Source organism: Ceratosolen solmsi, unplaced genomic scaffold (assembly GCF_000503995.2).
Source record: "Ceratosolen solmsi marchali unplaced genomic scaffold, CerSol_1.0 scaffold2, whole genome shotgun sequence".
Taxonomy (NCBI): Eukaryota; Metazoa; Arthropoda; class Insecta; order Hymenoptera; family Agaonidae; genus Ceratosolen; species Ceratosolen solmsi.
The window spans coordinates 2,115,270-2,128,898 of record NW_011948422.1 but is presented as its reverse complement, the minus strand read 5'-3'; the positions used below and the strand labels follow the sequence as shown (position 1 = coordinate 2,128,898).

General features: G+C 33.6%; 1 protein-coding gene across 1 annotated transcript in view; it reads left to right on the top strand.

Moving 5' to 3' along the window:
- Window positions 1-4,085: 4,085 nt before the first annotated feature.
- Window positions 4,086-13,629, top strand: part of Sk2 (Sphingosine kinase 2) — a 31,622-nt gene continuing 22,078 nt past the window's right edge. The window contains exon 1 of the mRNA XM_011499322.1: window positions 4,086-4,252. The gene's annotated coding sequence lies outside the window, so the exon portion shown is untranslated. The remainder of the gene's footprint in view (window positions 4,253-13,629) is intronic.

The following is a 13,629-nucleotide window of genomic DNA, read 5'->3' as shown; positions in this document are numbered from 1 at the left end:
CTTAACATATTGTATTCAAACGTTATATCTGTAGATAATGTGCATTTAAGTTGACAAGACGAATTAGTTGAAAGTTAATCATTAAAAACAAATAGGTAATACGTAGCGTGACATCCAATAAATTTATGCGGTTAATATTTGCTCAGAATTGTGGATGGGAAACGATAGGCAAACAAACGATAATTAAAAATATTATTGTTAGAGCGCAAAAATGGATAATAGATCGACCATTAAATTGTAAAAATTCTTAGATATTTTATATGTTTTATAAAAGTTTGAATGAATAAAATATAACACTTGAAAATGATAAGGATTTCACAACCTTATAATTTATCCTTGCGATTCTATAAACTACTCGGGCGATCAGTGCTAAGCCGCTATTACGCAATATAACCAATTTGCCAAATAGTTTTACGAAACTTGCCTCACTAATTTCGAGCCCTCAAAACGCAATAATTAAAGGCTCGAATTGTTTAAGCACGAGATTATGCATACATTTCTACGCATTCCAATTCGCACTTTCGCAAAATCGAAATATCCCCAGCACTATATTAGTGCGAATACTCGCATTATTTCGGCTCTTTGTAACCTATTGGAAATAAATGTTTTATATCGAATTATTGTAATTGTTGTTATAAGATATATGTGGACGTTGCGAAGAGGATGAAAGTTGGATTTTTAAAGAAGAGAAATCTAAATAACTTGTTCAATTTTATAAATCTATTTTATTAAGAAGCAGAGCCAATAAATATTTTTAATCAATCGATAGCCGAGATAATATTTTAAATTTGTAATTTTTTATATTAAATTATAAATGTAATTAATTTTTTATTTTTTCTCTTTATCGTGACTTTTTTACATTAATAAACGCAGAAAAGGTGAATGCTATTAGAGCTGTAATTATGCAATAACAATAATAAAATTAAAAATGTTACAGACCGAGTGAGTAATAATTTCATAAAAAAATTCTTAAGATACAATGTAAAAACCAATGTATCGTTACTTAATTACGAGCGCGTTGCCTTAGTCGTATGCCTGTGGATTTATGCAGTGATCATAAAACAAAATTTACATCAATAATTTGTTTATCGAATTAATCGGCGCTAAGATATTTGTGATAAAAAGTATACAATTTGTAATATTCGCTATGTAAATGTTAGAAAGTATTGCCATTTTCATTCACAATTTGTTATGCCACGGCTAAGACGACATTTACATTTCAACAATGTGTCATAACAAAATGTTGCAAAATAATAATTAACCTCACCCAAAAGCTAAAAAATTAATTAAAAAAATCAAATGAATCTATATTAAGTGTAAAAGTAGTGCTTACAGAATATTCAATATCTTTTAATGGTCCATGCATTTATTATTGGTACTAGAGGTGTAAATAATTTTTATAATGAATTTATTTTTTTTTTTTTGTACGCAATATCACGTTTATGCTCTAACAATTGCTAATAGTCAGTAATTTATTTGCGAATCACTTGTGAGCATAATGAGTATATAATTGATATTCTTGTACAACGTTAACTTGCCTTTTATATAATCAAAATTGGTTGTAAAACGGTAAACATTTGGAGCTAACAAATTTTTATTGTTACAAAATACAAAAATAAACTCGATTATTTTACAACTATGCGCACGTACACCTTTACACGTATGTATACAATTTAATTAAATATTTCACATTATCATTGGTAATTATATTGATTTTATGAGAGAAAGTATTTGTAGCATTGATTCTCGCAAAAACTCATAATCATATTTTTTTAATAATCTCCATTTATTTTTTGAAGGTTTAATTGAATTCTGTCGCGTTTTGTAGCTGATGTAATATCACCAGCATTAATAATAGTAGTAATAATAATAATAATAATAATAATAATAATAATAATAATAATAATAATGTAATAACTCGAAGACACTGGTAATTCGTAGTTTTATTAAATAAGTGTAAACAGAAAAGTCATACAATTTTTAAAGGATACGATCTCGGACGACCATTCGATACATTCGAAATTTGAAAAAAATTTTTAACATATTATGAAGCGCAACAAGTAAATTATCAAGTAAATTGTAAATTTGTTTGTATAAGGAGCATAATAATCGATAATTATAATCTTTTCCTTATAAATAAAGTATATAATATTTATCGATAAACAATGTATTTTACATATGTAAATGAAAATGGTGTAAAACAGATTTATTATCATAAATGTTATTTCGAACCGAAGGTTAACAAATATTGTCTATAATTCTTCAAGCTCCCGTACACAAATGTGACTTGCGCGCGTGTTTACAATCGGCTAAGGATTTCTGCGTCTCCATATCTAAAATATACAACAAAAACATTAAAGCTTTAAAGGCATTTTATTTTTGCCTCTATTAAATTTTTATATTAATGAATAATTCATCGTACATTTTGATAAATGTCGAATACAATGAGTTGTTACGTTGTTAGTTGTTTCGTTGCACATAATACGTTAGAATGCATTTTCTCCTAAATTAGTATTAAGCGAAACTGCTTTGAAATGACAAAAGGATGAAATTTGCAATAAATTTTAATTTCTTAGGAATAAAATGGTTTATTTAGGCATTTATATGCATACATTGTTTAAATTGCAAATGATGAAGGAATACAGTTTGTAATGATTTTAACTGACGTATCGGCTATACCTCTTAATCACATTTATTCCATAAATCCTTTAATTCTGCTCTATTTTCGAGAACTTTTCGAGGTAATGAAATTAACTTTTAACGATGATGTGCACCAGCTATTAAATTTTTTTTTAATCAAATACGTACAAGGCCTTGAGCGTAGAGTAAGAGTAAAATAATCCGTTTGCTACTACCTTTCATAAAAAAAAATGAAGAAAAAAAAAACAACAAAAACAAAAAATAATACGCATAAAAATAATTGTAGTGAATTATTATTAATCATTGTTATTGCCATTAACATATCATTTGCAAACGAAAACATGCAATATCCTACGGTAATTCTCTAATTAATCTATTATTTACGACTAATCGATAATTGCAAGAGTAAAAACATCCATTTATAAAAAAAATACCGAAAATCATATAATTAAAATAGCGCTACGTAATATAAATTAACATGCATTAAATTAACAATAATGTCGCAAAACGAGCTCGTCCAACCGAGCATTTTCACTAATCGTTTTATCCGTATTAAATTATAACAAGAAAAGAAAATTTCGACATTTCATTAAACTAATACGCCACTTACTTCAATTAAATCGTAGAAGCGCTTAAAATTCCCGGGCAATTATTAAATTACAAACCACCAGCATCCCAATTTAACGCAAATGAAATTCCCGACTTAGGTGATAAACACAAGATTTCGTTGATAAGCAGATCCTCACCTTTGAACGGATTTACAAAGATCGATACAATAATTTTAACATCACCTTATTGGCGCAACAGCCTCACCCGCTAGTTTATCCGGCTTCTTTCACGCCGTTTTCTCACACGTCCAAATACTCGCGAACCGAGCATTCACGCAGGATCAAAAAGCCTAACTGGACATTGCATTCGTATAAGGATCAAAAGGGAGGAAGGATAGACAAGCGGCCGCAACAAGACGCGTCGCATCGTGCACGTAAAAGTGTGTGTGCGTGCGTGTGTGCAATGGTCGAGCGGGCATGACAAAATTGCGTCGACGCAGGCAATAGGCGATTTTGAACGAGAGCGGGACGCCCCGGGGGATTGCTGAGCGTGTCGTTATTAGGCGGCCAGGGCCAACGAGGACGATAGCCGAGGAAGTCACGGGTCGCTAGTCGGCCGAAAAAGCGAAAAAACCGCGCGTTTTCCACGGCGATCGGTGTACGTCGGCGGGGGACGGGCGGCCGGATACGACGAGGGCCAGGAGGTCGATAGGCGCATGCGCCCCCTGCCATTGATACTCTTCTTTTTGAAAGGCCCCCCACCCGGGGCTCGAGTCCGCCGTCCCGGCGGCGTGCGTCGCTCCTGGCATCGGCTGCAGCAGCGCTCGCCAGTGTCCACGGAGTCACGGCCCGAGCGTCTCGAGGTGTCCGCGGCTCCGCCCATCCACGCATCTCCGACCACGCACGCCACTGTCGACGACGAAGACGACGAAGACGAGGACGCCGTCGCGAGCGAGAGCTCAAGTAGGCCGCCGAGCCGTTTGGCACGCCCGCCTGGTGGTGCCCCGAGCAATGGCAGCGGCCCGGTCGCGGGCGCGCCGACGACGACGACGCCGCCGCTGAAGGTAAGTCGGCGTAAAGCGGCGATCGCTTTCACGTGACTTTTCCCAGTGGACGCACCGGGCGATGGACCGCCGAGACGTTGACGGGGCCTTTGCACGTGCGCCACCGTAACCCGGACCTCCTCGTCGACGGCCTCGCTCTTTACATGCTGCACCGTGGCTTTATTGATAAAGGGGACGCACTCGTGCATGAATTCGTACGGAATCGCGGCAACGAGGAGAGACGAGAGCATCGTCCGCTGGAAAATGAGCGACGATCGCAATCCCATCCATCATCTCTATAATTTTCCAGCATTTTCCTGCTATCGGTGCTTATCGGTCGTTCGGAGCAAATATATCTTATCGCGACATACAACGTAATCCACGCACCACCTGCGATGCCCATTATAGTAGTAAAAGCGCAGACTCGTCTTTTACGAGCGACAGACAATCTTATTATTATAAAATGCCATTTACGCTTGCGGATTTACATAATTATTGGAGAGGCGCGCCTCTGTGCTTGTCAAATTTTCCAATGCCTCGTAACAATTTACGGAATGGACATTTGCCCGTAAATTGAAACCTATACCCACATATATATTAAGATATATATATATATTAAGATATATATATATATATATATATATATAGTGAGTGTGTGTGTGTGTGTGTGTGTGTGCTCGCGCGCGCGCGCGTGCGTGTGTACGCACATTATTTACTTCCTTGCGCGTGTATAGAGTTGTTTCTTTTCAGTTGTTCAGACTGTGGTGGAGGAAAAAAAGTGGCTTTTTTTTCCCTCTTGATTAATGAAATTTGTAGAGCAGTCGTTGTCACTATCTCGTGGGCGAACTCGCTCGAGATCGATATAACCAGCAAGTTTTACGCGTTTTAGAAAATCTTAGAGAATCTTAATACGATGAAACGGCCCCTCGTTCGTACCTTCTCACGTCGATTTCTCAAAGTCACGAGCTTTTGAGCACTAGAGCGACAAATACGAATGACACTCGAGCGAATAAACACAAACGCACAACTCCTCCCGCAAAAATAATAAAGCTACACTTAATTCTGTTTACAATGTTTCTTAGGGAATACACCGCCGATATTCATAACGTAAGGATGATAAGCAACGGCTTCCGTATATATCGCGTGCGCGCCCCAGGGCATTAATAATTGCAATTTGAGGAGGAAGAGGAGTCGAACGGACGACGAGGACGGCAGGTGCGCCGCGTTGTTCATTAATAGAATGCTAAGAGCGCGTCGATCGTAAGAAATAATTGGATGGGGATACATGTCGAGATTATACATAAAACTGCATTGTTAATCGACATTTTTCTTTCTTTTTTTTTTTTACTTCTTTTTCTTCGTTTTTTTTTTTCACGGCACGTGAGAGGAATTGACAATGCCGCTAATTTCGGCCAATGTCAAATAATTGATCGTTAATTGGAGCATGTCAATATAAAACTATATGCGCTTAATCTCTTGCCCTACGCAACCTCGTAAATGACGAATATTCGGCAATTACGCGTGAAATGTTAGATTAACCACAAGACCCATTTGATTACAAAACCTTATAACATATTCCCCGTCCCTTGCACAGGCAATTGTTGGTTATTACATAAAGAAATGGTATTTCCAATATCCCCTAATGCCGAAAGTAACGCTAACCGGTGCCTTTTACATAGTTAGGAAAACGTAAAGTCCACACGTCGTCGTCATTCCTTATGTGCGGTTTAGAAAAAAAAAAAAAAAAAAAAAAAAAAAAAAAAAACCATAAGATCGATATGATATCGAATAACAAATTGCTCTCAAGTTTCAAAGCCGTACGTACTCGAACTTAACTCCCAAATCTATTGGCGTTGTTACATTTCCTAATGCCATACTGCACGATAATATTTAATTTCATTAAAACCATTGAAATTAATTACATTTATTTTTTGTTTTATCGGGTGTAAGGAATCGCGCGTCATGTGCACGTAAAAACGCACATGCGTCTAGAACGTAATGTTACTTTGTCAATTTTCCAACTAACGTACGTAAAATTCTTTGTCGTACATTAAACGTGTAAAATAATAGTTTTCGTCGTTTCAGAATTAACGTTTACGAGAAATGATTACCCATGCGCAATCTCTTATTACATGAACATGTCAAGCGGTGTGTGTGTGTGTGTGTGTGTGTGTGAGAGAGAGAGAGAGAGAGAGAGAGAGAGAGACAAAAAAAAATCATCGGAGCATATAAGGTGTTAACTCGAATTGAGATAGAATACGGATGAATGCACATATCGTGACGAATTGTTATATTTAATTGCATGTGCAAGTAATATTTACAAGAAAAATTCAGTTAAAAAAATAATTCCTTATAGTTTAGTCTTATTTATATGCAGCCACTATAAAATTTTTAGTTTATACAATCATTATAATTGTATATTCGAAAATCTATACAATCTATATTGATATATATATATATATATATATATATATGTGTGTGTGTGTGTGTGTGTGTGTCAATTTTCGTACAAATTGGCAAAATAAAACAAAACTCATGTTTGTTTCTTTTCTCTCTCTTCTTCTTTTTACGATATATTGTGTTTACAATTCTTTTACAATGTATATTGTTTCAGCAAGATTACTCGCTTAAATATAAATGCATCTTTCTCATTATTAATGTTTAATATTGAATAAATCAATATATTGTTAATTTAATTTGTCGATTTATTATAATGCAAATTTTCAATAATCTTCTATACTACTACTGGCACCTGGAATTTAATTGCGTCAACAGCCAACTTCAATGGCCAAATTAAATTATTTATTTAAAATAACGACGATGCTTCGTTCTCTTTGTTATTTCGTAAATGTTTCATTGTTTATTGTGAAATAATGGAGAGCTCTATAACTTTACCTTTATTCATCGACTAGTAGTTTTTACTTTTTATATAAAGATAATATTCGATCGATTTACCATAAAATATCATTGTAATTTAATGCGAGCAATCAAAGAATAATAGACAATTTTTCACGTCAAATTACATTTTTAACTTATTCTTTAATTAAATATTCGCGTATACATTCCAATAAATGACGAATAATGATACTTTTGATTTATATTACAATAATGGTTAATTATCATTGTCAGTCATTTTTTTATTCTCTTCATAGCGCAACACGTGATTTTGGACATAATTTTTTAACAATGATTCGTTACAATTTAATAATTACAAAATACTTGAACAATATTCCGGCTTTTAAGTTAAATAAAAAATTTATTATGCGATTTATGAGAAGTTATGATTCTTGTAAGTAAAAGCGTTGCCTCATAATATTTCCAAGTCGTTACATAAATACAAATTAATAATGCAAATTACTATCCTGATTTGTTGCACATAAGAAACGAATTTTTTGTTTCTTGAAAGACGTAATGATAATTCATTAAAAAAAAAAAAAAAAAAAAAAAAAAAAAAAAAAAAAAGTACCGTATTTAAAAATATTCATATATTCTGACCTGACCATTGATTTCTTATTCAAAATTCGGTTCATTAACAAAAAAACACAAAAAAACACGAGAAAAGAAAAAAAGAAAGAAAAAAAAATTCTACATTTAAATGTATAAAAGGCAATGGCGAATGCAGATATGCTTGAACTTGTAATTTGCGGCCTTTTGCTTATTGCGTTGAATTTAAAGGTATTAGAATTGGAAAAGGAAAAATAAATACAATTATAGTTGTACTTTTAACAATGTCGAGTTGATACAAAACTACAATGTGATAACGTCCACATACATCAACTTCTTACACGTACATCCACCTCTTACACTTACTGTTGCAAGTACTAACGCAATAAAAAGAGATAATATTTGATCTTTCTTATAAATATAGTTAATAGATAATGAATAAAAATATGGGATAAAATAATATCAAATTTATGTGTATGTAGCAATATTAAGTAATAAAACTATAATAAAGGCCTTTAATTTTACAGATATACAATATATAAACAATTGTAGATTGTCTGAATATTTTCCATTTAAAGCAAAGTCGACAGATAATTTGCTTAAAGAAGTAAAAAACGGAAAATGTATGGATTATAAAATTGCACTAGTAAAATCAAAATTTATCTCTCACTCGGTGCTATTTAACATTTATCCTTTCCACGAAAATTTCGGTTTAAAACTACGAATTGCCATATAATTAATGCTATTTCTTTTCTTTATTGTTTTTCTTTTTTTCTTTTTTTTTTATTTTAATTTTTATTTTAATTTTTATTTTTTAATATAAGCTCACTTGTTATCTGCTTAAACGCAGATATATTGAATTATTTATGGCTATTGAAAAAAAGAAAAAAGTGAATTACTGACTCGGTATCCGACTCCACTCCGCCAAATGTAATAACGTCATTAGGAATTGTTTATATTTTACATATCTAAAATTTGTTGATAATATTTAAGAATGCATTTTAACATGTACGTAAATACGTATGCGTAAATAAATGTAAAAAAAAAAAATGTAATGAAACAATTAAACAAATAAAGAAGTAAAAACTCCGAACATAATATGAAGTTTAGTCATAGATATTTCTTAAAGTACCGCGTAATGTAGTTCTTAAAATGAAGAGAAACGTGATGTAATAAATAGTGAGTGATTAATTTAAACGAGAATAAGACCGTGATGTTGGTCACTTGAAAACGAGAGTGCGCTGTAACGATTGATTGACAACATTTACAATAATAATGCATTCGAATTGGTTTTTTTTTGAAAAAAAATAATTTAATGAATTGAACAACGAATTCTAAAACACCGATCACACATTTATCTCAAATACAAATCTTTGTATTATTTTTCTTCTCTACAATTATCCGTCTATTTACAAGGATAAAAATTTTTCTTATTATAATTTATTTATTTATTTATTTATTTATTTATTTATTATTATTATTGTTGTTTTAATATGCTATTTTTCGTTACACTTCTTAAATAATCTTATCTTTATAAAATAATGATGTCATTTAGTTTATCTTGGTATTAAATATATCTTCTAACCTTTTTGACTTATTAATTTCTATTTTGCGTTTTACTTGTATATTACATTGTACATTAAAGTATTTTTATTAAAGTATAATTTGTATAACGAAGCCGTGCGCCATCAGTGATGACATTCCAATGTCTTAGTCATAATCAATTTAATTATTAGCAAACATGGACGTTCATAAAATTAGATAACAATATATATTTTGTATGTTAGTGTATGTGTGTGTGTGTGTGTGTGTGCGCGCGCGCGCGCGCGCGTTGACATGTATATGCGAAAACGACAGAGATGTGCAGCTGTAAAAATTCGTAATTATTTGAATCCGAGCTGTTTTCAGCATACATTTGCCGCTAAATACAAAATATATATGAATCTGTAGTTAAATAATTAGCGTAAATTAATTTATTTTAACACCACTAATACTGCTTTATGTAAATAAATATATTAACATGAACTGCAGTTATATAAATTATAAATATTACTAATACGAGCGAAACAATGTTGCCATTATTTTTCAATTATAACGAATTAATAAAACGACAATAGCATCATATTACAGTGACAAATAACGTTTTCAAGTCACAATAATCAAAATAAATTACAGAAAAGTTCGATACATAAGATTCAATTAAGTGAGATGTCGTTGGTACTCGTTAGATACACATTACAGTGGTATTCTTCAAGTTTATTTTCGAGTCATTTATTTTTCAACGACAGCAATTATATTTTTCAAATACATCCCGCAAGCTAAGAAGAAACTGTCGAACCGAGAGAGAGAGAGAGAGAGAGAGAGAGAGAGAGAGAGAGAGATGCATTATTAAGCTGACAGAAAAAAAACTCGGAACAAACCTATAAGAAATACACGCCTTATCCCGAGCTCGAACCACAAATTCTCTCCCTTTCCCAGTCAGCTGTCGCACAGCTCTGGACCCTTAACCAGCCGCGCATCCTTTTTCCGGGGCGAGGAGGAGGAGGAGGAGGAGGAGGAGGAGGAGGAGGAGGAGAAGGAGGGGAGAGGCGGAATTTCCCGACTCAGTTAAGCCAGCCTGCCTTTTCTTTCGATTGGCATTTGGACATTGGCACAGACATACGACCCTTTCGTAATTTCATAGATTTCACGACAATCCTTACTTCAGGATAAACACTGAGTCGTCTAGTTATATTCGCGCGACTGTCAATTGATTTTTAGCCGCCTCTCATGACCTAATGGAGCATTCTCATTTGGTGGACACGAGAGTTTGCCGACTGATCCGTTTCGCTCAATCAGCGCTTAAAAGACGCTCGGCCGCAGCTGAGAAGGACAGAATAATACGATTTTCATCGACTCCATTGACTGTCCTCGGCTTCCGCGCTCGAGAAAAGCCTCCCGTTACTTAAATGTCAATTTCATTTCTCCTATCATCCACACATACTCCGATCATACACCGACAGCTTAACTTCTTTCTTCGGCTTTTCCCTTGCGACTTCAGTTTCTTTATGCATAGCCGATTATTGCCGGGCTAAGACTGAGAATTTTGAAAGATGATTTTTTTTTTTTTGCACACACCACGGACTGCATTTGATAAACACAGACTTTTCACAATGTTACTGTCATTGATTGAATCGAGCAGTCCCGACAAATTCGCATTATGCATTTGTTCTCATTGAAGGAAGCGATGTTGCACTAATTTGTGAAATAAATGAAATTCATCGCCATTACTTATTCCTATTCATTCCCACTCATCCCCCTGCATCTTTAGGTATACCAAGTAATCACTACAACCGCGTTGGCTCATTATTTAACCGTTTATTCGAAAAGTCATTTAAACTTAGTTTCCTAAATATTATTTCTGAAGTTACATCTCGACTCAAGCTTTATGAAACGTTGAGATGATTCAATATTGACGGACTCGTTGCATGCAGAGGAGCTACGGTGTTTTCGTTGCATCGAGAATCTGTCCTTCTTTTCCTCATCTTCTTTGTTTCATTGTTTTTTTTTTTTTTTTTTTTTTTTTTTTTTTTTTTTTTTTTTTTTTTTGTTATTTAAAGCCATTTTTCTATTCGAAACAAGCAGGTTTCGAGTATTTGTAAAAGTTGAAAATCATCGAGCCATTTTATTTGTGTCTGAACGATATACGTGAGGGATCATGATGTATCGCAGAAACGACCGTACATCACAAAACCTTACTTAATTCGTTTTTTTATTCTAACGTGCATCTTCATCCGACGCCATGGTATTTTTGCATCAATTTTCATTATGGGAAGCTATTTAAAAAAAAAACACACAAAAATAAAAACAAAAACAAAAAATTGACGTGTTTTGACACTAGCCTTGACTAAGGATACACGACCTACAACTTTAATTAACGACTAGAATGTAATTTCAAAAATTTCGTTTCAACGATCCCCCCCCCCCCTCACTCCCTGATTATGACCGTACACATGTATTAGAGGGTCGTTCTATTTGAAATGGAATAAGCCATTGAAACTCCTGTTCACAAGCACGAAAAACACTTGGTTACGCCTTCGCTTATTCAGCAGAAGCGCATAAAATAACAGGATGTACGTCAATCACGTATATTGCTAATTTTTTTTTTCTTTTTTTTTTCTCTCTCAACCATCAGATATAACTGAACGTATATAGCGTTTCATAATTCGTTAATCCATCTTATTTATTCTACCATACCACATTCTTCGTTGTGCATTGAATGTACGAGGAATTTTTTGCGAGGCAAAAAAAAAAAGAAGAAGAAGAAAAAAAAGAAAAATATGTTAATAATATCACTGTAAACACCATCGAGAAATTGGCATTTGCCGAATATGGTAAAGGTCGTTTAAGATGTTTTTTCAAAAATTTCGAGCCGTGCCGTTGTATGGATTTCGCTAGACCTTAAGCTCTTATTTAAATTTCAGTCTGCTCATTGAAAACGATGCCTAGCCAATGTCTAATCTCGCTATCTCACTCGTGCACGAACTTAATTTTAATATGTATTTAGCCAACGTTGAAAGAAATTGAGTTCCCTATAAAAACTGTATCTTTGCATTTATGAACTATTCTTAATGTATACATATATATATATATATATATATATATACACATACGCTATCGTAGTCATAATATCATTCAAACACAAGTGTACGTTTTTTTGTTGTTTTTTTTTTTTTTTTGAATTTTTAAGCTTGTTCTTGCATCATTATCAAAGAATATTTAACCTCGTCCGACTTATTACAATTTAATATTCGGAAAAGTAACAAATGTAGGCGTGTAATTTTCCTATGTTTTATTGATTTTGATGACGTTACTATTACCGCTAACGCAAGACCACATTTGAAACAAAATTTCGTCTTCCGTGCATGTAATCGTAAGTTATTTCTGATTAGAAAGAATGAAAAAATATTTATCTAAACTATACATAGAGTCGAGAGCATCAGCAGGTTTTTATTTTCGAATTAACATCATTGCATTTCAAACGACGAGCATGTTTTATTTCTCCCTCTACTACCTAACACATGTTCCTTTATAATTTTCAAGCTATTTATATTAAAACATCGTTCGAGTCTCGACCTCCTAATCTTTTATTTCCGGGCATTCGCGCCTTTTTATATCATTTAGCCATTTTTCAATTACCGAAGCCTATCTAGAATTTTAAATATGCTCTATTATAAGACTTCAGCATTCTCATTTCTATCGTTCGATTAAAACGGGCAATATTTTTAAAATACGCTTAAAAGCAAAATACCAAGTATCCTGTAAATCTGTCTTTAACCTGACGTGGCTAAGTATCGCCTCCAACATTAAATTACAACTAATTCCTCGTCTATGCTTATCGCGTTGACAACCATTCGGTCAGATCAAATTCTAAATTTATTCGTGTTATAAATTTAAATTTTCGTATGTCACCGGCAGACTGTCCGACCAATTAATTAATAATGTATCGCACCTTGAGTCGAATAGGCGCGGCAGTTACGCAAGTTCCATTAATGAATAAATATGCAATAATTAATGAAATGTTTTTAATTGCACCTCCAGGCCTCGAGGAATGGGAGAGAAAATATTTGGTATGCTTTGTGCACAGATAATTATTTGTCAAAATTTGATTTTAATGACTCTCCATTAAAATAGCCTTTACTTTATGAAAAATATTTTATCTCTCGCATACATATCTAATTACACAAAATACAACCATACACAAAACATACATTCTTACAAATTTACATTATTATGTAAAAGCTCTAGTGCAATTTGCAATTACACAAAATAGACATAATTTCTTATTGTAACGGTACTTTGCTGATCAATTCGGCTTGAACTAATGATGGTCGGGTTACGAGCGTCGGGAACTCTTGGCTTTTGCTCGTCGCAGCCGACGACCGCATGCTTAATAGGGAAAATAAATCTGTAGG